At 40.4% G+C, this 26,555-nt stretch overlaps 1 protein-coding gene across 4 annotated transcripts in view; it reads left to right on the top strand.

Moving 5' to 3' along the window:
* Window positions 1-26,555, top strand: part of CDH20 (cadherin 20) — a 328,467-nt gene that overhangs the window by 71,677 nt on the left and 230,235 nt on the right. For all 4 annotated transcript variants that reach the window (XM_072152733.1, XM_072152734.1, XM_072152732.1 and 1 more), the window contains exon 2: window positions 10,598-10,666. The gene's annotated coding sequence lies outside the window, so the exon portion shown is untranslated. The remainder of the gene's footprint in view (window positions 1-10,597; window positions 10,667-26,555) is intronic.

Genomic DNA, 26,555 nt, shown 5'->3' with positions numbered 1-26,555 from the left:
TTTCACTCTGCATTTCCCCAGGATTGGACTCCCAGGCAGCATAGCATCTGCCCTCAACACCGCAGGTCACACTGCAGGTACCTCTCTCTTCTCTCCTCCACACTTCCTCTCTCTTCTCTTCTCCACTCTTACTCTACCTTACTCTCATAATCTTAATGTGTTTTTTTACCAATTTATTATTTCAGTAATTTATCAATTTTATTAATTAATTAATTAATTAATTAATTTACTAAATCATTTACCGAATCACCCGATGTACCATCAATCTATGCATTTATTGACTCTAACTCTGTAATTAATCAACTATTTAACTAATCAATTAATTTACCATCGAATAGATTCACAAATACAGCCCATCACCCTTCTACTACTGGTTATTCTCTGTCACAGTGTATATTTTTATATTTATATGTTATATTGTATTTTTGTATTTTATATATTTTTGTTGTTATTTACGTCTGTATTTATGTCTGTGCCCTTTAACCCATTAACTAACTAATTATGTCTTTTACCATGTAACTCCACAGTGTTTTGACCTGATGAAGACGCCATTACGGCGTTGAAACGCGTTGTCATTTTTCCAATAAAAATTACAAAAAATTACCAAACCATTATCATTCCTTGGATGTAGCGCGTCTCACTTTTATAACCCCGTTTTTTTCCTCTACTTTCTCACAAGAAGGTCATCATCACCCACAGACTGTGACTGTTGGAAAACCTGGGCATCGGAAAATTGCTCAGCAGCAACCGGACAAGTGGTTTGTGACTGTGGGAAGGGTCCAGAAAACAGTTCCTCAGAGTATGCCGGTTCAAATGCCAAATTTTCCTGGGAGGGGGCAGACTGGGGGGGAGGAGGCTGAGGTGCAGGAGCTGGAGGAGTGGCGATTTCGGTGACATGGGTGGACTGCGTGGAAGACTGACTGGTGGTGGACAAATTGCTCGAAGCATTGTCAGCAATCCACGACATCACCTGTTCGCACTGTTCTGGCCTCAACAGTGCTCTACCACGAGTCCCAGTAACTTCAGACATGAACCTAGGGAGTGTAGCTCTGCGGCGTTCCCCTGCTCCCTCATCAGCAGGTGGTGTCTCACCCCGCCCAGGACCACGGCCTCTGACCCCTGCAGTAGTTGGACGCCCACGTCCCCGCCCTCGTCCTCTACCCCTAGCCCTCGGGTTAAACATTTTTAAAATGAGAGTTATAACTTTATTTTTTTTTTTACTTTTTTTTGTTTTTTTTTGTGTTTTTTGTTTTTTTTTGTGTTTTTTGTTTTTTTTTGAGTTTTTAAAACCAAACAATGCTATCCTATTGCTATGGCTATTTTCTAGCCAAGTATCAAAGCACACTACTATGCCAGATGAGATGACACTGAGTTAGTGCCTAATTGAAATCCAACCCCTACTAAATTTTCCCACTTCGGTCTTTGCTATGGATATGTGCGTCACTAAGCGCAGAACACAGCGGTCGCAAGTCTCACTACAAATTGCTCAGAATTGGCTAGTACATGCACTGCAGAAAGTACAGCCACCAGCAGATCAACCAGAAATCAAATATATAGAACGCTACTGTATGCGTAAGTAAGCTCTTTGTATTCTCCTATGGCTATTTTCTAGCCAAGTATCAAAGCACACTACTATGCCAGATGAGATGACACTGAGTTAGTGCCTAATTGAAATCCAACCCCTACTAAATTTTCCCACTTCGGTCTTTGCTATGGATATGTGCGTCACTAAGCGCAGAACACAGCGGTCGCAAGTCTCACTACAAATTGCTCAGAATTGGCTAGTACATGCACTGCAGAAAGTACAGCCACCAGCAGATCAACCAGAAATCAAATATATAGAACGCTACTGTATGCGTAAGTAAGCTCTTTGTATTCTCCTATGGCTATTTTCTAGCCAAGTATCAAAGCACACTACTATGCCAGATGAGATGACACTGAGTTAGTGCCTAATTGAAATCCAACCCCTACTAAATTTTCCCACTTCGGTCTTTGCTATGGATATGTGCGTCACTAAGCGCAGAACACAGCGGTCGCAAGTCTCACTACAAATTGCTCAGAATTGGCTAGTACATGCACTGCAGAAAGTACAGCCACCAGCAGATCAACCAGAAATCAAATATATAGAACGCTACTGTATGCGTAAGTAAGCTCTTTGTATTCTCCTATGGCTATTTTCTAGCCAAGTATCAAAGCACACTACTATGCCAGATGAGATGACACTGAGTTAGTGCCTAATTGAAATCCAACCCCTACTAAATTTTCCCACTTCGGTCTTTGCTATGGATATGTGTGCCACTAAGAGCTAAACACAACGGTAGCAAGTCCCCCTGCTAATTCCTCACAAAATGGTACTAGATGCAAATTAAAATAAAAAAAGTAGAACGTTATTGTAGCCCTAAGAAGGGCTGTTGGGTTCTTTGAGAATCACTCCTGCCTAACAGTAAGCTAATAGAACACCCTAACGCTTTCCCTGACCAGCAGCAGCTCTCTCCCTAGCGGCATCCAGACACAGAATGATCCGAGCAGCGCGGGCAGCGGCTAGTCTATCCCAGGGTCACCTGATCTGGCCAGCCAACCACTGCTATCGACGTGTAAGGGTACCACGTCATGCTGGGTGGAGTGCAGAGTCTCCTGGCTTGTGATTGGCTCTGTTTCTGGCCGCCAAAAAGCAAAACGGCGGGAGCTGCCATTTTCTCGAGCGGGCGAAGTATTCGTCCGAGCAACGAGCAGTTTCGAGTACCCTAATGCTCGACCGAGCATCAAGCTCGGACGAGCATGTTCGCTCATCTCTAATTCAGACCTATCACTACTATTAAACAGATATAAAGCTAAGTGAAACCCTTAAATAAACACTTATCATCATGTAATAACATAGATAATTAAGTAGTTAAATATAAATAAGCTCTTCACTTAAAAATGGAAATTAATGCAGCAATTTTGGTTACCCAACAGCTTTCACTCAAGACAGTATATCCTGCTTATGTTGCTCAAGGTAATGTAGGCTTAAAATGAACATATCAGATGATTACTGTAGCCATATCAGAGATCAGAGAGTAGTGAGGGAGAGAAGCTGAAGTTTGGATTTTAGGGTTGACAGAACTCCTATTAGAGACACTGACAGTTAGTCCTGATTCCTTTGTTCCCATGCAGTTATTAAATCCTTGCCGCAGCGTGACGTTCACCAACATCGTGGTGTGATGGGGGATGTATGAAGAGGGCTCAGCATCAATAGCGGCTGTTATCCTTTTACATGTCGTGTACACAGCTGTCGGCTGCATGTAAAAGATGATGGCACATGGGTGTCGGCATCTTGGTGGTGATCATCAATCCCCATGACATCATCAGGGAGTAACGATAAGTTTCCATGACAGCCTGGGGACTTAATAAGACCCCAAGACTTGTCATTTCTGAGGATCTGTTACAATGTGGCACATTTTAACAGATCATATGAAAAATCCCCATATACTAATATACTGTAGTATAGCAGTATATGGTAGGATCGATTAGACAACCTAGGATTAAAGTAGTATTCAAGGGGGGTCTAAAAAAAAAAAATTTAAAAAATATTTAAAAAATGTTAAAAACCTAAATGTTCAACCCCCCCCCCCTTCCAAAAGACTGATATAAAAATAAATAAAATCATAAACATGTTAGGTTAAAAAACAGTTTTTTATTGTGGGTAAAAAACTGGAAAATCCAGAGTGTTGAATTTAGACCAGAAGATTCATGCAGATGATGATGAAACTGGATATCCCTCACATACTGATATATAACCTAATGTCATCAAAAAACTCCCGTCCTGACGGTCCACAGCATGTGCACACGCCAGTCGTAGGTCCAGGCTTCACTAAACCGGACGCTTCATAGAGGAATGGAGCCATTGCCTATTCTTTACCACTTATATTAGGGGAACAGTTGTGATTTTAATATTTTGTTTTAATTTATCTTTGTGGGTTTTTTTTAACTTTTTTTACTTATTTTCAGGTGTGTACTCTAGTGTCTACATTATGTACAGTATCTATATGTAGGTATACATTTTGACAGTAGGACTGTTATTTCCAACTGGTTTGATGTTAATGTGATCGTCAATTATGTCCTGATCTTGGCATAAAAGGTTTATTTAGCACTAGGAAACTACAGTAGTCTAGGACAGATTTCTTAAAACTGCATTGAAGATAAACATCAGAAAAATATATAATTTACTGAGGAAAACTGTACTGGTATAGTTGAACACAAATAAATACATAACATAAAGAAAAGAAAAAAAAAAAATGTTTATGGTCACTGCATCCATGGTCTGGAGCAACGCCAGAGACAACACAGGAAGATAGAAATCCATAGCAGGAATCCATAGGAGGAAATTCAGCAACAGACAAAAATGTTAAAATGTCACCTTTAACAAGAATAACATAGTTAAAACATGGATGGATGCACATCATAAAGAAAAATGAACTATTAATAACAGTGAAGTTTTACCATTTTTTTCTGTCTGTTGCTAGAACTCGTGCTCTGCTCAGTAAGCCTGACTGTAACAGAGCATAGCCAGACTGTAAGCCAATGTGAGCAAAGATAGCAAATGGATTATACTTGATATAGATGTTACAAGAAGAAGATTGTCAAATGCTGCACTAATGACTGTAGGGCTAAATACGAGGTTTTAACCTTAGCTGATGGAAAAGGAGTAAGCCTTGGAGAATTTGAAGTATCCCGGGGAGATTTGTTTATTTCAATCGTTCCAAGAAGATAACTAAAATAATCCAGCTATTGTGTTAATAATAAGCAATGACAATGGTAGAACTAAGTGGTAAGAATATCTTGAATTAAAAAAATATTTGTATGTGTGTGTATATATAGACACACACACTGTAGATCAAAATTAGAGATATTTCAAGGTCTGTACCAAATTTGTCAGGTTAGGCACCCATGAACAAGACTGAACAAGAGCTGCTGTTGGATTTTCAGGTCTCTGTGTTTGGGAAGAAGCAGCGATCTGCTTGAATGACAGATCGATCAATCAAGCAGCTTGCAGACACTTAGCATCCACAGGCATGTCCTCTATAGGCATGTCTTTAATTGGCCTGGCTGCACTAATTCATAGTTTATGAAAGGTGTTGTTGCCAGTGAATACTGCACACTAATACTTAGATCATAAAGGTGCTTTTGTCATTGAATAGTGCACTAATACTTACATCTTAAAAGTGCTGATGTCAGTGAATAGAGAACACTACTAATACATAGATCATAAAGGCGCTGCTTCAGTGAATAGCATGCAGTAATATTGAGATTGTAAAGTTGCTCCTGTCAGTAAATAGCATCCACTAATACCTTGATTGTAAAGTTGCTGCTCTCAGTGAATAGTGTCCAGTAATACCTTTAATGTAAAGTTGTTCCTGTCAGTGCATAGGGTCCAGTAATGCCTTAATCATAAAGGTGCTCCCATGAATAGCGTACAGAAATACCTAGATCAAATGGTTACATGCCATTTTTTGTGCCAGAATTCATTGGAGACCAATAATATTCATTAAGCACAACTATGCTTATCTTATGGATCACTTTTGGTGATTACAAAGCCAAAAAATCAAGCTGCATTCCAAATACAGAGAGGGAGAAATGTGTTATACTGATTCCTCTCTGGTGTGTCAAGTACTCCACTATGAAGGTCCCATGCCGAGGACAATCATAAATGTTGGTTGCAGTATCCAAAACTCCCCATTCTGCTTTGTGTTTTCCCACACCAAGACTACTTTGGTGTGCAGTCTTTTAGTCCAGACAGATGGGTTTCAGCACGGCTAGTTGCATTTCCCAATGGCTGTGCTTAAACTGGTGGTTTCGATCAATGCCAAATGGATGAGGAGGAAGGAGAAGAGGAAACAGAGTGGGAGGAGGAGGTAAGCAGATGCAAAGAGTGATGTACTGCATTACTTTGTGGTGAAGGTATATGCACCACAGCGATTCCTGCCTTGGACCCTACATTAAAAGAGATGGTCAGTTAAAGAGATGTATTGTCCCTGCCCATGCTTACTTATCCACATATTAGTTGTGGCCTGCAACTTGTGACTGTAATTGCAGGGAGGGGATGACATGGCCAGAGAAATATTGGCCACTGGGAATTACATATTGTGGAACAGCCACTTATAAATTTTTAAAGTTGTCTGATATGATAGCTTTATAAGAGGACAGCAATTTAGCAATTGTTCCAGAACGAACAGGGACTCTTGTGTGAGATTGGTTGAACTTCTGCTTTTTCTTAATTTTTGGGGGGATAGAAGTATGAACCCTTCCCTGGGATGGTGTGGACAGGCTTGGTGGTGGTGTCACCTCCTCTGTTTGCAGGGAGATGTGCAGGACAATGCCCCCTGTAAGGCAGTTATTTGAAACATAAAACATTGAAACAGTGCCAGTGTATTATCTATGCTCAATAGATATATAACCAATGGAACATCCTTGGTGACAAAGTTATGTCCAAGAAACCCACAACAGTCCCAGAACTGTGGAAGAGACTGGAAGAAGAGAGGTCCAATCCCACCAGAGCAGTGTGGGAGGCAAGTGATGTCCTGTGGACGCAGATGTGCTGAAGTCATTCACTGTACACTCCCTACTGATTGGTGACTGTTGTAACCTTAGGAAAATTTTAATAAAATCTTTCTCAATGTCAATGCTGTCCTCTAATTATGATCATCAGATTTTTTGCTAAATAAAGCTAATTTTATAAAACACTGTTCTCATGACATGGTGTACCCCTTGAAAAATCAATCAAATTTTGATCATTGGAGATTACATTACATACAATGTAATCCACTTTAAGCTTAACCCTTTTTGAACTGTATATTACATGCTAGAGAAACGTATTTCTTTCTCACTATATCCTCAAGTACAAGTCAATAAATTAAAGGATTGTATATGACAAGGAAGTTTCCATCCTCTGGACATTGTTAGGAAATGAAATACAAAGTGTATGAAAAGGTTATATAACATTCAGTCTGCAATGTTTTCATTTTATAAAGCAAAAAAATGTATTTATATTGAATGTTTCCATTTTTTCATTAATCCTACAAAGACAAAAAAACATACCATGAACCATCAGCTACCAGTTTACAGAGTTTAGGAGATTACTGCATTACGAACTTGTGCCAGAAAAAAAAAATTGCTCTAATCCCAATATCCAAGGCTTGTCCACACACAATGGCATCTACAGAGTCAGTTTCTCCACTGACAAACTCCTCTCCTCAATTACCCAAATCTGCTCCTCCTACCTAAATTAATGCCACCTCATTCAGTTAACTTTCTGAACATATATTGAAAACGCATAAATCTCAAGCATTGTTCTTGAAGACCCATGGCTCTGAAAGCTAAATGATCATAGACAAATTTGGGGTCCAGCTCCTACTCTATTACTTAGGAAACTTTAGGAATCAGACTCACTTACAGTGGACCTACTGTATACCACACGTATTCAGAAATGTATTGTCCTACTAGACATTATGTGAGATATGTCCCCTTCTCCCTTCCCTTATTGGACTCCGGAAAACCATCAGATTCCAAATTATAATCCAAACCAAACCAATCCATAATATATACAAGTTAAGTTTAGTTTATTTGCATATAGCTTAGGGTAGCATTGCATTTTCTCATCTTATAATTTCCTTGTTTTAATTTGTATTTCTAAGTATATGAAAAGTAAACAATTCAGATTAAAAACAGAAATATCACAAGGATAGTACAGGATTTATGTATACGCACAACACATTAGTGGCTTAGTGGGTTACAATCTTGTTGGGGGGGAAATAGTTTGTATTGATATATAAATGTCAAGAATGTACATGTTTATCAAATCCTTGAAACACTGCAAGAACCTGAGGAGAACACATAAGAAGGTTAAGTAACAAACCTACCTATTTCCATAGGGGATCAGGGGATCAAAAGGGCACTTTATAAACCACAGTTGAATGTTTCACTTGACTGGGTGGGATAAGAAAAGCACCCATAAAATTTAAGTTGCTACTAAACTTTCCATTTTTGCTACCAAGAGAGAACTGAACTAAAAGTGCCAAAATTGTCAGTGAAACTACAACGTCTCACAATGAAATACCACCTACAGAGCTCCTTAAATGAAATGATAATACAAGTCATGGTTATCAGAGTACTGCAAAACATATAAAAGCTATACAAATATGACATCTCTATGATCATATGAACCCAATCTGTTCAGATAGTGTATAAATTGGTCAGTAGGACTGCTTCTCATGTGATTCAAAAGGATCGAGAAAACAGGGAATGATTGAGCAGTACAACATGTAACAGGATGCCCAATACTAATGGGCAGGAAGTTAAAAAGAAAATTTGGAAGTGCTACTTTAATGTGAAATGTGCTGATATTTCTACACAGTAACTTTAAGAGAATAAGTTCATATTTACTGAAATTATAATAAGAATGGTTTCATCTTCATTATTGAAATGACCCTTTTTGCTCTGTTAGGTACTTTATAATTGGAAAAAACAAGGTTCAGAGTGATTTCAAAAGAAATGTGAAATATATTAAGTAAATGCAAAAAGTGACTTATATTAGTGTGAGCGTGTGATTCTGGACTTCAAAACCATATGAAATAGTAAGAAAAGATGAAAGACTTAGCTATCTACACAGAGAACACTGGAAATCTGCAGATACAGCTTTTCTTCCTGTATTTTAATTTCATATTAAATAGAGTATTTAAATAGATTTAAGGAAAGAGTAAAGTAATAAGCAGCATGCCGAGCTACAACGTATGTCAAGAAATAGGGACATAACATTTTCCTTAAAGGTTTAGAAAATAGGTTTAGAAATTTATTAACTCCTCGCATCTCCTTGTTCTCCCTCCTTCCTTCTTGTACTCCCTCCTTCCTTCTTGTCATGTAGTTGCCTTGCACTTTTCAAATCTCATGGGTGCAGGCATAACATAGATTTTGTCCCAACTCCGGACATGCTTCACAGTCCTTAGAGGTAGCCTAAAAAGCAACATTGAGTATTTAGGATGCTCTTATCAGCCTTCTCACCTTGCCTCCACATGTAAAGATGTGTTGCTTAACCAGTATGTATCTAAATATCTTTTCAATGGCTGTCTTGTCAATTGCTGTCTATCACTGGTTTTGTTCATATGTTTAGATTTTAGATCAATTTTTTTTGGTGAGAAAATTGTGATTCCTTAACCAAATAGTAGCAATGTCAGGGTTGACACATCTGTACTTCGAATAAGGGCCTAAACATGGTTAAAAAAATAGATTACATGCTTCACTCAAATCATCAAATCAACAACATTAAATGGGTGTCCTGAATATTTAAAGCAGCTACATAAGTTCAGCACTTATACAGTGTTGACAGTTGTGTACACATTATAGCATAAAGCTGGTGAAAGTGCTGCAAGATCCTCTTTAAGGCCAAAACTATCATGTTTCCTGTTGGGAGTTTGGCGTTATATTATAGCTAAATATTATAGCTAAATATATAAATAGGTTTTATTATCTGCATATGCTCTGCCTGACTAAGAGGTTGACTACATCCTAGAAACATGTGGCTATAAGCATTTTTTGGATCAAATAAGGCCTTTCAAATGAACCAGGTCTGTGGTATCATTTCCTTGGAGTGCTCTTTCGTCTGCCTGACTTATCAGGAGTCCGGCACACCTAGTACCAGCATATGATAATTCTCCCCCAACAAGTTTAATGATAGCAGTGCCAAGCTAAGAGGTAGCCAAGAGTTAAAACCCTAAATGATGTTGATCACCTACTACTCAGCAGCTCAATAACTGGTAAAAAAAACATTTCAGCCTTCTAGAGGTTGCCAGTTTTTTAGGGTTCAGTCTTCTGCGTGCCAATACTTCTGAATTAAATTTTGAGTTATTGGCTTTGTTTCCTTCTCCATTTGCATATTTGACATGGTACTGCACAGCCGTTTTGTAGTTATCAGCTTTGTTTCCTGACAAACCTTTTTTTCATCTGTGACTTGCCAGTGCACAACCATCTTGTTATGAATTTGAATTGGTCATTCTCTGGCAATTGATTTGTCTAAATATACTCTCCAGGTTTTGACTCAACTAGCTGACTTTGTTTTTACCTTATTAGCACAGTCATCAGGCAGGCAGGGATAGTTTGGGGGGTAAGTATTTGGGCTCATTTGGGACTGGCTGCACAAGGGGATAGTATTTTATTTATTGTTTGCAGTTGTTCTACAGAAATCTTTACAGAAGTTAGTCCTGGCTATATTGTGGTACATGGTAAGTTACATAGATTGATATACATGCTGATACTAGGGCTATCATAGCTTCCTCCTTGTGTTAGGGCTTTGACTAAAGCAATTACTTCAATGCAGAATTCATTTGGTTAGATTTCTTCTGATAGGGTAACTAGTCATAATCCTTTCAAGCTTACAATGCAGGACACTTAATCGGGTCTCCTTCAACTTGACAGGAGGTGGCAAAATGATGATGGAAACACATTACATGAATGAACTACCAGAACAAATGTCAGAGAATGGTAGAGGTAATAGGAATGTCATGAAAATAGAGACAAAGTTAAGGTGTGTTATGACATGTTTTTTGTCATTGTTTTCTTTGTTTTACAGACAAAAGTGTTATAAAAATAAAACTTTGAGGAAGACAAAAGACAATGCCCAGACAGCATCAGCTTAAAGGTAGGAACAACATCATTTTTTTCCAACTGCCAATAAATATCAGTGTGTATTTTTATTATCTCCTCTGCCATGACTAGTGTTGAGCTTTGTGGGTTTCAGCTCAACCTACCCCACTCCCTTTTTCCCCTTTTCTATCGGCAAAGCCTTCATCTGCATTTAAGTTATTGAGGTGTGTGTGTGCCAGCACTTATTTGCCAATGATGCATGTGCACTATCATTTTTTGAAGAATGCAAATAAGTTTTCCAAAGTGGTAAATGGAAAACAATACCTCCTTTTGCTACCTTAAAAGGCAGCCTGTTTTGGCTTAATACCACACCATGTTTTTAGACTTCTTATAGGTCATACTTGGTATTAAGGGGGCTGCCTTTTAAAGTAGCAAAAGGAGGTATTGTTTTCCATTTAACACCTTGGAAAGCTTATTTGCATTCTTCCCAGAATTCCCTAGTGGAGCATCTATGGCTTTAAGTCTCCACATGCCTTTAAGGTGGCCTTATTTGGTAATCTCTCCTTAAGGAGAACACCTATTGTCTGACCACCATCATTTTGGGGAGGATCGTTGCATCCTGTGACTTAATTGGTTAACACCAGCACCAATAAAGGGTGTTACATGTGTGGGTATGAGTCCAAGCTTATCCAATTTCATTTATGTCAAAACTTTGTTGGGTCTGCTTATCACTAGTCTTGACCTCTGTGACTTAGGAATATTTATAGGAAATTAACCTATCAAGCATGATAATCTTGGGGCACTAATTCATAGATCCAGATATGGATGGACAGGCAGTCCCCGGGTTTGTACTTAAGTTGAATTTTTATGTAAAGCAGAACTGTATATTTTATAATTGTAGTGCCAGATAAAATTTTATTGTGCCAAGAGAGCTTCTGGGGGCTGTTACCAGAGCCCATCCCTGCTCTGGCTTCACAGGCTGTTTCAGTGTTTCATGCTCCCCCTCTGCTCTCTCTGCACTCCCTCCCCCCTCTACATGATATCATTTTTCTGTAGCAGAGGAAATTTCAGCACACAGTCGGAGGAGGAAAGTACTCTATCACAAGGTAACAGCTGCACCACAGAGGAGCTCTGGAAACACTTGGTAAACATCTATCTATCTTGCCTCTGGTTTATTACGTTTCATTTTGATAGTAGATTTTCTTTAAAACAGAATTCTAAATCTCAAAAGGCAACTCATTAAAAAAAAAATCTAATTTCATCAAATTTTTCATTCAGTGGATAGTGATCTAATATTTATATTGTATTTACAATACCTAAATGTTACCACCAGTTTAAAAAAAATGTCCATGAATACAACTTATTTCCTAGTTGTAGATCAGTTTTAGATTAGCAAATAAACTTCTTGGTGCACTGTGGAGGGGGAAACAGTCAGGGCTTTGCCTCTAACGCACAGAGAAGCTCATTTACATAAATAGAAAAGAAAAATCCCTACAATGACAGGAAGTCTATACCTAAGAATTTATAAAGTGTTGATTCCTGTGCAAATGTGAAGTCGATTTCAAGAAAATAGTTAGATTAAAGGGGTATTCTCATCAGGGCATTTACATTTAATTAAATCCATTTGCCACATGTAAACATTTCTTCAATTGGATGTTAAAAAAAAATGTTCCTGTGTGAAGATAATTTCTCATAAATGTAGTCATGTTGTCCCTTAGAAACCAGATAGCTTCCTCGGATACGACCACGTCAGATTTTGGCAGCAGTGACCAGACATGCGCTATTAAGTCCTGCCCGACCTCCTGAATTCAGTAATTATTACTATAGGACATCTGTGGGATATGCAGTAACTCCCGGACATTTCATATACAAACACCCTTGTGTCTTCGTGCACTCACTCCAGCAGAGGTGGCCATATCCGAGGAAGCCATCTCGTTTCAAAGGGACCATATTACTACATTTATGAGAAATTATCTTCACACAGGAACATTTTTTTTAATAACATCTAATTGAAGAAATGTTTATATATGGCAGATTAATGAAACTGAATGTGAGTGCCCAGACGAGAATACCCCTTTAACATCAGTAAATATTATTGAATTGATTATTTTATTATAAATACAATGGGGTAATTGGGATGAATTGTTATGGGTGAGCACATTGAGCACATCGACAATGGATTTAGCACTTATTATGCCCTTCAAACTTTGTAAGAATAACTTAGTAAACTAAGTGATCTTTACTTCTCTTATATGTAGATGTGACAGCTAACTGATGTTTCATTGTAAAAGATGTTAATTGCAATCAGAACAGTGTCAGTGATGGAAAAAACATAAAAGAAATCGTGATTACATATTTCAGTCCCCTTGTCTCTGGGGACAAGCTCAGAATCTTTAGATCACATAAGATGTGAGCTGTGATAAAATATGCATCAATGAAAGTTTATAGTTTCTCATTATATCATAATTATACTTGACTGGGGCTTCTTGCTTCTTTGTGTTTTATAGAAAACATTTAGTTTTAAATACATCTAATTTGCTTGTAGTTGTTGGAGATATGGGACATTTTTTTAACAAGCTGCAATGTCTTTCTAGCCTTTGTAACACACATAAATTTTTTGGGACATATTGACCACATGCATACCAAGAAGGGATGTATCAATGATCAATGGAAAACAAATTCATCAACAGTGTAAAATCTGCAGAAGAAATAATCCTAATGAAGTATTTTATTTACTGGTGGATCACAGTTCTTAATGTAAGAATCTGTACTGTATATTGCCTCCAGTTGCCTGTCCACACTAAAATCATCAGGACATGCTTCCGATGAGATGGAAGAAGATGCATTCAGAGATTTCCTTTAAAAATTGACCAGGGCACCAGTGTGCCCCTTGGCAGCGTGTGCTTATTGCCATTAGGTAATTATTTAGGGATTAATCATTAGAGAGGCTTCTTGAATCAGTTTTTAGACTTTCTTGGGAGCTCAAATAATTGCTAAGTATTTCCAAAGTTTGGAGGGGGCTGGAGTTAATTTCCACCTAAATTTGTGATTTGATTCTATCATGACCGTCTGCTGGCAGGTTTGTAAGCCACAATCAGCTTTCCTTTCACTATCTGTGAAAAGCTGTGTGGTCCTTAATTGAGTTTAGGGCTGTTTCTGCGGGTGATGAGTGATGTAGGTTTTGGCCAGTCAGCTGCTGTTGGCTGTATCTTGGGGCTGCATATAAGGCTTCCCCTTAGATGTCAAGGGCAAGTCATTATATCTGTTGCTGGACCAGACTATGATGAAGTCAGCTTTGCCGGTGTTTACTGGAACCCTGAACTCTGAATCCTGCCAGTTGTGCTGGAACTTGTTTATATCCTGCCAACAGATCTGGAACTCTCATTGAACCCTGTCAATGCTTGTACTGTGCCAGTAGCTCTGGTATGCTGTATCCATGCCATCCCACCAGCAGCTCCGGGACTCTGTACCCATGCCATTCCACCAGCAGCTCTTGGACTCTGTACCCATGCCATTCCACCAGCAGTTCTGGGACTCTGTACCCATGCCATCCCACCAGCAGCTCTGGGACTCTGTATCCATGCCATCCCAGCAGCAGCTCTGGGACTCTGTATCCATACCATGCCACCAGCAGCTCTGGGACTTTGTATCCATGCCATCCCACCAGCAGCTCTAGCAGATTCACTTAATAAATATAGGCAAAAGCAAATAGTGGAGTAGTCTGGCAAACATCACAAGCAAACTATAGTTAAGACAATTATAAAATTTCTATGTCAGAAAACTGATGTTTCTACAAAGATAAATTCCACACATGGATTCAAACAACTTATGAACTTCATTCCAGTCTTTTTGATGTGAGGGCCAATTAGTAGCATCATGTCATGCAGTCTGCACAATGTCCTGCACTAGAAGAATTGCATGCAGTCTGGACATTCCTGTACCTAACAACAGACAGGGTTACATAGTCTGGACATTCTAAAGGGTGTTGCAAGCTGCTTACTATTCATCATTGCGTCTAAAGCCTCTTTTGGTTTTATCGCAGTGTTTATGTTGAACCTGCTTTTGGTAAGAGAATAACCAATAAACCAAGAGAATAACAAATGAAACAAATCCTGGGAGCGGTTAGCCCATGTCAATTTACAAAACATTGGGTCCTCATGCCAGCCTCATGAAGTCGGGTTAAGATAGTATGGTCAACAACATGCAGATAAGGAGCCCATTGAAGGTAACTATATAGTTCTGGTAATCTCCAAATGCATCTTACACAGGAATGAGCTGATTCTTGTCCTGTTGTTGGATTAATGGCCTTTTATGGTCTGGTCTTTCTTACTTCATGTAATGTTCCCTGTCCTCATACTATATAAGTTCTTTGCTCTTGAGAGACACATCATACCTTTGTACAACAGGACATATGGATGTACCATCCTGGAAGAGCAGGTGCCACTGTGCAGTTAGTAGTGACAGAAATTGTAACAAAATGCAAAACTAGAGAAAAATCAGTCAGGGAACAAAGGAGATTACTGGACTTGTCAGCTCACAGTAAGCTCTGCTAAAATGCATTTGCCGGAATACAAGCCACAGTAACAGCTCTTGCTGCTCTGTGCAGTAGTATAAATGTTTGATCAATTTTGTCTGTAAATGGAAATTTCAGAAAAAAAATCAAAGGTTTCTTACAAGCACAAAATGCCACCCCCTGATACAATAAATCTGTTATTCAATCAAATAAAGTACATCAAAATTAGTAAGCTAAATATGCATGAAATCTGGCTTTACTTATACCAACAATGATGTACATGCTGTGAATAAAATGTATTATGTGTTTTACATATTTTATTATTTTTGTACCTTGCATGAGCTGTTTTGAAGTTTTTTACACTGTTTAGGTATTAAACAGTTATAATATATATGACTCATATTTTTAATAAATACATTAAGAATTTGGCATACAAAAAAACAAAAAAGCTTCCCTTAAGATAAAGATTATGTGGCTCATTTACTAAGGGTCGCGCTGCACACTTTAAACAGACTGTGCACCTTTTTTGGGGCTAAAACAGCTTGGACAGGTATTTAAGAAGTGTGTGCACTTGGATTGTGCTGCACGCAACCCTTTTTGTGGCAAAGTTGTGCTGGCTTCCATGCGACAGTCCGGCAGATTCGTACAGAGCGTGTTATTTAACTTTTAAAGTGTGTCACACGCCCTACGTTAAAGATGCACCACAAAAATGAAGGTGAACTTTGTCGGACCTCAGCGGGGGAAGCAACACATTCATGATTTCAGGCGCACAATCTTAGTGAAAGCCACACGCTGCATTAAAGACGGACAATGCACTTTCAGTGAACGAACGGTGACCCTGTAAGTAAATGTGCCCCAATATTTCTAAATTCTTGCACAAATGTTATTACAATATCCCATGCAAATAATCTATGAGCATATAGCACCATGCAGTGGCCCATCATATGACCACCGTTTAAAATATAATAATATTTAAATAATATAATTATAATAATAATATAATATTAATAAACCATGCCTATATAATTAAACAGTGCATTTAATAGTACACCGCATGGTAGTAATAGTGCCATGCATGCTTAAAGGGGCATTCCAATGAAGACAAAATTCTTAAATATACAGTACTCAGGATAACAAAATAACACATTCCCTAATTCACTGTTATTAACAAAAATACAGCATTTCACAGATATAATTCCAACCTGTCTCTATCAGTCTTGCTGTTTACGACTCTTCTCATGAATAGCTTCTCTTGTCTACACACTGCAGTGCTCTCTGCCTCCTGCCCCTCCCCCCTGCATTACAAGACCACCTCAAACACAGGCACTTCCTACTGGCAAGTAGCAGTGTACAGAGACTTACTCTACAAGCTACAGGCAAGATATGGTCTTTATCCAGGAGGGAGGCTTATAGCAATCCTGACTTTGTGTCTGTTATAGTTAGCAGAGCTGAGAGTGTCATTTTGTTTTACATCCAACTCATGGATCTCATTATCTCTCTTCTCTAATGTGTCTTATCTCTCTTTTAGAGCAACATCCTGTAAAATTATAATTCACTAAGCCTGTGTTCACTTAGACTTGGATTGCATTTTGAAATACATTGCAGGCGCAATGAAGCTCCTCCCTGAATACACATGCGATTTGCGAAAACACTTGTGTTTGGTAAGCAAGCAGATGCGTTTTGCCAGTTAACCAGGCAAAAGACATTTTGCTACGTATTAATAGCAAACATTTTGGTCAAATCACATGTGTTCAGGGATAAGTTTTTGAGTAATGATGTTGGTAAGTCTCATATCATGGTGCTTACCCGTATGTGACCACCTATCAGCAGTTCAAACCTTTTTTCTTATTGGCCCACATTTATTAACAGTGAAGCAAAAAGCAAAGTCTTCATGAATCTGGAGAATCCAGCGGGCACCCAAAGTGCAGTTTTTTCTCGGGCACTCATTTTAGCAGGCGGGCACCACAATTATGTTGGACTTACGACATAATGTGGTGCACGGTGCGAATGCGCACAGGAATGCCCCTTTATGTGCACAGTATTGTGATGTGGCCATGACACAATACTGGTGGAAACACTTCCTACATAAATATGTAAGCAGTTTGCACTGATTATCACTTTGTAAAATAGAAAGAAATGTCAAAAGCAGCAGTCTCTTACAGATGTGTAACAAAATGAATTTGTAAGTGTGGAACACAAATGAAATCTAACTCCCTTTTTAACAGATCAGGATTTGAAGAACCAGTGACAGATTCTCATTATTGCTAATTTCATACAATACAAATATGAGTCATAAGCTTTTTCAGACACTTGGATAACACATAGCAACCCCATATTATCAGATCAACATTTCACTTTACAAACATACTCTTTTAATGATGATGGAGAATTCAATAGAAACCTGTAAATGCTGATGCGGTAGGACCGCAGCAGGGCACTCTATTATTTTGAAGAATGATGTTCTACAATAAAACTGTATACTTCCCTACAATGTTTCTTGGTTTTCGAAGGTAATGAATCTTATACTTTTCTTCTTTGTGCTGCTTTAAGTGAACTAAATGAAAAGCTATATTTATAAGCCTAAAATGTCACATGCCATGACTATATTTTAAAGAAAATGTCAATGCGCCTTGTCACATCCAAAGTGCTTAGTTTGTATGACAAACCCCAGCTTTTAATATAATTGTATTTTATTGCTATGTTAAGACATCATGCATTTCAATGGGCACTACAAGCAAATTATTAGCATCTTGCTATCTGCAAACATTTAAGCAGCAGGGGGGTGATAATTGTTCTTTTTTTTGGTGCAAAATGGGAGCGAATAATGACTAAATAAAAGCAATGCTTTCTGGAAAGACAAATCAGTTTTTTTTTTCAATGTAGCACAGTGGGATACATTGGTTTCCATTGAATAATATTAATACATGTTGCTTAGCTATATATATGGGAATACCAACCACATGGCAGCAACCAGCAGCATGAACCATTATGTTATCATAGCAATCTGGATGATATGCAATTGTAGCAGCTTCTGCCACATGAAAACATAGGCAAAATGTAAGTTTAGCATGTAGTGAAATTTAATACATGATGCACATTGTTGTATAATGGCTAACGTAAATACTCAAGTAAAAATATGCTAAAAAAAAATAAATCGGCAAATACTCGCATCTATAAAATATTAACTCTGTACTCACCTTTCCGACGCCCCCTGCAGGTCCTATTTTTGTGCTTGCACCATCATTATAAAGTGAGGCACTTGCTGACACAAGCAGAGGCACTAGCGGATCACACAGAATGAAAGTGCCTGATGGCATAGTTTGTGTGCCACAGCACACAGGGACCCGTAGACAGAGATGGAGCACTGGAAGAAAGAAGAAGACCTGTTGGGGGGGGGGGGGGGCGTCAAAAAGGTGAGTACATACTTGGGGCAGATGCTGCTTGCTATATACTGGGGGCAGGGGCTGCTGGCAATATAATTGGGGCAGGGGCTGCTGGCTATATACTGGGGGCAGAGGCTAGCTGGCCATATACTGGGAGCAAAGGGCTGGCTATATAAACTGTGGGGGCTAAATATATTGGGGGAAGGGGTCCTGGCTATATACTGGGGGGAAGGGGCTGCTGGGTATATACTGGGGGGGGGCAGGGGCTGCTGGCTATATACTAGGAGCAGAAGCAGCTGGCAATATACTGAGGGTAGGTGTCTGACTATATACTGGGGGCAGGGGTGTTAGCTATATACTGGGGGCAGGGGCTACTAGATATACACTGGGAGCAGGAGCTGCTGGCTATATAATGGGGGCAGGGGTTACTTGGCCAATATGGGGGCAGGGGCAGCTGGCAATATCCTGGGAGGTATGGTCTGGCTAGCTTTATAATATAGGGCATGGGCTGGCTATATACTAGGGGGGCAAGGAGCTGGATGACTATATACTTGGGGGGAAGGGAACTGGCTAGCTGTGAACAATGCATTTTCCACTTTAGGCTTATAATCGAGTTAATAAGTATTCTCAGTTTTGTGTTAAAATTAGGTACCTAGGCTTATATTCGGATGGGTTATTCTGGAGTATATAAAGTATTAATAATAATAATATTTATATATATTGCTCCATCATGTTCCATAGTGCTTTACAAATCATAGACACTTTACAAATTATAGATTATTGCTTCTTTATATAGATTGAAGTAAAATGGAATTAAGTTTTTTCTATATTTTGTTAGTAAAGAAGGAAAGTGTATGATTCTTTTTCTCCTGTGGTGGCACTTTTGGAAACAGAAGGCTGTTCATATAAAGGGTATTACTAATTATTTTAGTCCGCAGCTGCTAAGTGCACAGAAGTAGAAGTAGAAGAAAACGTGATCATATGATCTACATAAAGAAAGATTCATAATTATTATTGTTATTATTATTATTATTATCATATGACCTCACCTCCATTATTGATCAGCTCCACTTGTCTCTCCTCGGATTATGAAACCAGTTGTGTATGGGCTCATATAATGGAAATTTGTCCATACACCACTCTATTTACAGAAAAGGGCTGAGCTGATTACAGCTACAGTATAAGAACATAGCTGAGAGCTTCTATTGCTCTGGTTTAATGATTGGTAGTGCTCTCAGCAATCAGGGCAAAACTGCTCAAAACTACTGATATGTCACTATCACATTTCAGAAGTTTTGTGAAACCATGGTTACAATTTAAAGGAATGTATTAAAGCAGATACCTCCAACATACCTGTAATTGCTAGTCTATCTCATAATGCTGTAATTTATTGTCATACAGGTTATTGTTTGCCACCTGTTTTGTTACATTTATATTTTCTGTCTGATGTAGACTATCCCTTTTTATTGGCTGTTTTCCTTGAGTTACTTTGATAACCAGATGGGATGTAAAACTTGACAAATAGAAATGGGCGAATTAGTTGAAATTCTGTTTGACACAATTTTCCAAATTTTTTGAAAAAATGTGATTTAACCCCAATCGAATCATGACAAATCACATTAAATCCTGGGTGTAGAGAGCCTGTAGGGTGTTGTAGAACGTTGTGCCATGCTCAAATATGCATAGGGAGTGTGGTTTGGTCTTCAAACAATGCTGTGTTTTAGTATGACACGCACATGATAGCCGCCGCTCTTAGTATCGCTTCACTCTTCAATTTCATGGGCACTTACAGATGCCAACTTCACCAAATAAGCGAAGCGGGAACGCAGCCTGACAAGGTAACGTCTGTGCCAGCTCAAAAGGACAGAGCTGAGGGCCAAGATCGCATTATAGCGTCAAAGAGTGCACCCTTTTTACACTGACATCAGATGATTCCATAGATTATGACAGAACCTGTTCTGTTAAACGCGGATATATGTAGAAATCCCCTAAAAGAGTGGAGAGTGTGTCGGCAGTAATTTTGCTTTGACATCACTGATCATTTTGCCCTTAATGTCATCCATCAGTGTCCACTTTCAATCGCTCAATAATCCATCAGCATTGCTAAAAGCCAAAGACAAATAGGAGTTAATCCAAAACAGAGATTACCAGTAAATGGGATATTTGCATGTCCTCTGTGCTCTGTATCCACTCCTGCTTTAGGCTATCAATCCTCAGGCTTTTCATTCCTTCTGACAGATGAAATGAAGGGGAAAACCAAACATAGTGGCAACGTCATAGAGTGGTGGAGGGTGAAAAAAGCATTATGGAAATCACAGGGTGTTCCAGGCAGACATCGGTCAGTTGGCAGCCGCATGAGTAGGCCGCAGAGTGGCACAATGACAAATTATGGAGGTGGCAGCAACATGGTAAGCCACAGAGTTGCACAATGATAGAGTGTGGAGGTGGCGGTAGCAGCAGGAGCCCACAGAGTGTCACAATGACAGAGTGTGGAGGTGGCGGCAACATGGTAGGCCACAGATTGGCACAATGACAGATTGTGGAGGAGGCAGACAATTCCAGTCCCTGGTAAAGATGGTGCAAGGCAGATGGAGCAACTGGCAGCAGATGTGTGGCATCAGGCAGATGGCAGCATCATAATAGTGGCTGAGGCAGGTATTTAGAATCCAGACTCATTTCTCAATGTTTGGCTGATCTAATCTGATGCATAAGGCATTGGTGTGTTGAAATCCTGGCCGATCCAAGCCTTATCGGCTTGACAAAGGTAATCTTGACAAAGGTCAGTCTCTCCGCATTATGAATGGACAAGCGGCTTCTCCTTGGGGTAACGATGGCCCCCACTGCACTGAGCAACCGCTTTGATGCCACACTTCTGGCCGGTCAGGACAGCTTCTCTTCTGCAAACTCTGCAAGTTGCGGCCACACATTCAGTTTGACTGACCAGTAGTCCAGGGGATCCTCTACCTGGGGTGGTAAAGTGCTGTCCAAGTAGGCCACCACCTGCTGGTGCAGGGTCTGCTCCATGTCCTCCTGCTGCTGGTGGCAGCTACCCTCCTCACTAGGCGGGTGAAGGAAGTTGCTTATTAAGTACTCAAGACTTAAGCTGCTGCTGATGGAGCTGCTACTGCTCCACCACCATCTCGCCACAGCAGCCATTGCAGTAGTACATAAGTGCTCACTGCCAGGGATCCCCTGGTAAGATGTGACAGAGGATGGACAATCACACACAAAGGCAGTGGACAACTGTGTTTTCAGTATCTCTCTATAGTACGCCAGTTGTTCCTCCCTCTCGGCAGCTGGAAAAAAAAATCACCCATTTTTGAACGGTAGCGAGGATCCAAGAGGGTGTATAGCCAAAACTCATCCCTAAACCGGATGTTGACTATTTGGCTGTTACTAGTTAGGCAAAGCAGCATGCTGCAGGCCACCTGAGCAAGTGACTCTGCCACGTCTTCGACCTCCACCGGATGCTCCTGCTCCTCCTTCCTTGTCACCTGAGTGGAAAAACCACTGATTTCACCAGACTCTGCTTGTGCTCCAATGTCCTCCTCCTCAAGTTCAGCCCCCACCGGACTCATGTGGCCATGAGATGTAGTCACCACTTCTCCAGTGCCCTGACCAGACAGATTTTGCAGCAATAGTTCCAGGACATGAAGCAGTGGAATGACATTATTCATCCCGCAATCCTGGCAACTGACAAATAGCATGGCCTCTTCAAAGTGCCTGAGCAAATGGCAGTTGTCACGCATGAGCTGCCAGTGGCTGACAGCAAAGTTACACAGAGGAGTACTCCGGCCCGCTTGCATCATCAAAAAATCATTAATGGCTTTTCTCTGTTCATATAGGCGGTTTACCTTATGGAAGCTGGAAATGTGTGGAAACATTGTATATCAGACTATGTTGGGGGAGGCCGTTCTGCCGCTACAACTTGTGGAGGGTGTGCTTGGCTTTGTTAGAATAGTTGAAGTGTATGCACAGTTTCCTGGCCATTTTTAGAATGTCTTGCAGATGGGTGGAAGACTGGACGAACCTGTTGACAACCAGATTGAACATGTGCGCCATGCAGGAAGCTTGGGCCATCCCTTGGTGCAGCGTGGACACCATGTTCCTCCCATTGTCTGTCACCATGGTTCTGATTTTTAGTTGTCGCTGCGAAAGCCACAGATTGATTTCTTCTTGCATGACGCGGAGCCGTTCCTCCCCTGTGTGACTTTGTTCGCCCAAGAAAACCAGGTGTAGAACTGCGTGACACCGCTGTGCCCTGCACATGTGGTATGATGGAGCAGCATTTAGATTTGTGGAGGCTGAGGTGGTGGTGGAGAGGGAGGAGGTGGACACTGGTGCATGAGCAGCAGTTTCACAATGTGGAGGAGAAAGTGGCATCTCTAGTGGAAGTTGTTGGTGTGGCTGGGCGGGAAGCACATTCACCCAGTGGGCTGTAAAGGACATGTACTGGCCCTGACTGTAGTTGCAGCTCCACATGTCCACACTGCCGTGCACCTTGGAAGAGACCGATAAGCTCAAGGACTGGCCCACCTTCTGTTCTACATATTTGTGAAGGGCTGGCACTGCCTTTTTGGCAAAAAAAAAAAATGATGGCTTGGAAATCTCCACCTCGGTTCGGCACAAGCCATTAGTTATCTGAAGGGTATAGAGTCCACGACTTGGAAAGGGAGGGACTGCAGTACCAACAACTTGGACAGGAGCATGGTCAGCTTCTGCACCTTAGGATGGCTGGACACATACAGTTGTCTCTTTGTAATCGCCTTGTGCAGCGACTGCTGCCGCCATGCGTAGTGAGGAACAGGAGCATCTGGACCAGGAGATGATGTCAAAGGCAATCAGCTCCTTTTGGCAGAGGTGCTGGAGCCTTGACTGGCTGAAATGGCATGTGTGCCACTAGGTGCTCATGCTGTTGCTGCGGCGGCAGGAAGGAATTCCACATCTGTACCACATTTCTCCTAGGCTATTGGATGGTGATGCTGCATGTGTTGACACAGGGCCGTGGTGAAAACTTCAGCTCCCTTGCCATGCTTTACTTTCTGCCCGCAGATTCTACATATACACATGCTAAGCTCCTCTGGGGGCCTAACAAAAAACTGCCACACAGTGGTGATTTTACTGCCAACACTCAGCACTGAGCGACTACTAACACCGCATGCTTCAGTGAGCCCCTGTGCCACTGCTTATTTGGACCTGCGAAGTGGGGTTTGTACCCCGCGGCCATTTGGCTCCCGTCCTTGCACTGCTGCGACCCTGCTGACTCACGGCCACAGTAGCGACATGTTGCCTGCTTCACTGTCTGACGCACGATGATGATGAATCCTTGGTTTCACCCGGCTCCCAAGTGCGATTGGCTACATCATCATCGATTTGTGTTTCCCTGTCACTGCTATTCTCCACTATGGTCTCAGTATGCATAGCCCGACTACTTGCAAGTGCAACATAACCTCCAGTGGCACTCTCCACATTTCTACTTTTCCGCCTACTGCACAAAGCAGCGGATGCCTGCCCCACCTCTTCACTGCCAAGCAGCTGCTTACTGTCCTCAAGGAGTTCGTCCTCACTCTATAGTGGCGCTGAACCCAGACCACCTCGTATATCTCTGATTGAGGGAATTGAACAGGACAAAGATTGGTTGAGGACAGGTGAGCACCGCTGACCTGCTGCTGGGCCATGCTGTATCTGACAAACCCACAAAATCAACCAATCGACAACCTTTGGGTTGTTTATCAACACGCTGCCACTAGATGACATCAGCAGTTCTGGCCTCACAGAGTCACCCTTGCTGCGACGTCCCCTTCCTGTGCCACGACCTGGGCCTGATTCATCTGCCACCTCTCTGTGTGACATATTAGTTAATCAACTATGTTGATTTGACAAGGATCTACTTTATCTACCAGAAAACTTGAAATTTGGGACATACAGAAGCACAAGAACTGGCACCCTTGGATTCGAGCAGAAATTACAAGAGAAAGTACATGGATTTTACACAGATTTCTTCCAATTCCCTTCAGCAACAAAAAAGAACTGCAATTTGGTGGATACAGATCCCCCAAAATGGACACCCTGGGATTGGAGCAGGAATCACTCCAGAAAGTATGTGGATTTTAAACAGATTTCTTCCTATTCACTTCAGCAACAAAAAAGATCTGCAATTTGGGGTATACAGATCCCCCAAAATGGACACCCTGGGATTGGAGCAAAAATCACTCCAGCGACTAAGTGGATTTGACACATTTTTCTTTCTATTCACTTTAGCAACAAAAGAAGAACAGCTATATGGGGTATACAGATCCCCCCAAATGAAACCCTGGGATACGAGCAGAGATCACTACAGAAAGTATGCGGATTTTACACTGATTTCTTCTTATTCACTTTATAAACAAAAAAGAACTGCTATTTGGAGTATACAGATCCCCCAAAGCAGACACCCTGGGATTGGAGCAGAAATCACTCCAGAAACTATGTGGATTTTACACAGATTTCTTTGTATACATTTCAGCAATAAAAAGAACTGCTATTTGGGGTATACAGATCCCCCAAAACAGAAACCCTGGGATATGAGCAGAAATCACTACGGAAAGTATGTGGATTTTATACAGTTTTCTTCCTATTCACTTCAGCAACAAAAAAGAACTGCTATTTGGGGTACAAAGATCCCCCAAAACGGACACCCTGTGATTGGAGCAGAAATCACTACAGAAAGTATGTGGATTTTACACAGAATTTTTCCTATTCAATTCAGCAACAGAAAAGAACTGCTATTTGGGGCATACAGATCCCGCAACATGGACACCCTGGGATTGGAGCAGAAATCACTACAGAAAGTATGTGCATTTTACAAAGATTTCTTCCTATTCACTTCAGAAAAAAAAGGACTGCTATTTGGAGTATGCAGATCCCCCAAAAAGGACACCCTGCGATACGAGCAGAAATCATTACGGAAAGTATGTGCATTTTACACAGTTTCCTTCCTTTTCACTTCAGCAACAGAACTGCAATTTGGGGTATACAGATCCCCCAAAACGGACACCCTGGGGTTGGAGCAAAAGTCACTCCAGCAACTATGTGGATTTAACAAGTATTTCTTGCTGCCGCATGTATGTCCCCATGAACGACTGTGTGAATGAGCCCTTAGTAACAAAACATACCATAGTTTTCCTCAGCTCTGAATAGCTATAATCACTAACCATGTACCAAAACATTTTCCCCATAGCATCAGCAGATCAGCTCCCATGGAAGATAAATTGCTCTTTGCTAATTGCATTGTTATTCATTTTGGAGGGTCAGAGAACTAAGTGCTTAATATGATAAATTTAGACCCACTTCCTCTTATTTGCAAATTAGATGCAAAACATTTTTGTCCAGATTAGTAACCCATTTCACGCTCCTTTTCAAAATAAGTTGCCCCTGTGTAATCTTTGTATAAGGGTTTCCAGAATATCTGGTTATTTCTATTATTGTCTGCTTTAAACTTTAAATATATATATACAGTACAGACCAAAAGTCTGGATGCAGCTTCACATTCAGTTTTTTGTATTTTCATGACTATAAAAATTGTAGATTCACACTGAAGGCATCAAAACTATGAATTAACACATGTGGAATTACAGTATATACTTGTGGAGTGTGGAGGTCAGATCATCTAGTGTAATGGCTAATTTAGCCCCCTTATGAATGGAGAAGGAAGGGTTTTAGCTATTTCCCAAGCCAGTCAGCAATTCACCTAAACACAAGAAATGCTCTTTCATGTTGGTCAGACCTACCTGGAACTGGACTGGAGCAGGTATCAGAAGATTTTGGCACCTTGGATAATCCATGCACAGATAGTAATTAAATAAGCTTGCTATTTTACTCCTGTATTCTTTTTATCTGGAAAACCCTTCTAAGACCTTGTTCAAAGTACTTTTTATGGCTATATCTGACTTGCCAGTAATACAGAGCTACAGTATGGTAGAATGCCATATGTTTATGGATTTGGATTTTTTATTCTCATTTTGGATTCTGATCCAAAGAAAAGATGGTGCCATATTGAAATGTATTCA

Source organism: Engystomops pustulosus, chromosome 5 (genome assembly GCF_040894005.1).
Source record: "Engystomops pustulosus chromosome 5, aEngPut4.maternal, whole genome shotgun sequence".
Classification (NCBI taxonomy): domain Eukaryota; kingdom Metazoa; phylum Chordata; class Amphibia; order Anura; family Leptodactylidae; genus Engystomops; species Engystomops pustulosus.
Note: the sequence above shows the minus strand (reverse complement) of the source record. Positions and strands in the feature narration are given on the sequence as shown.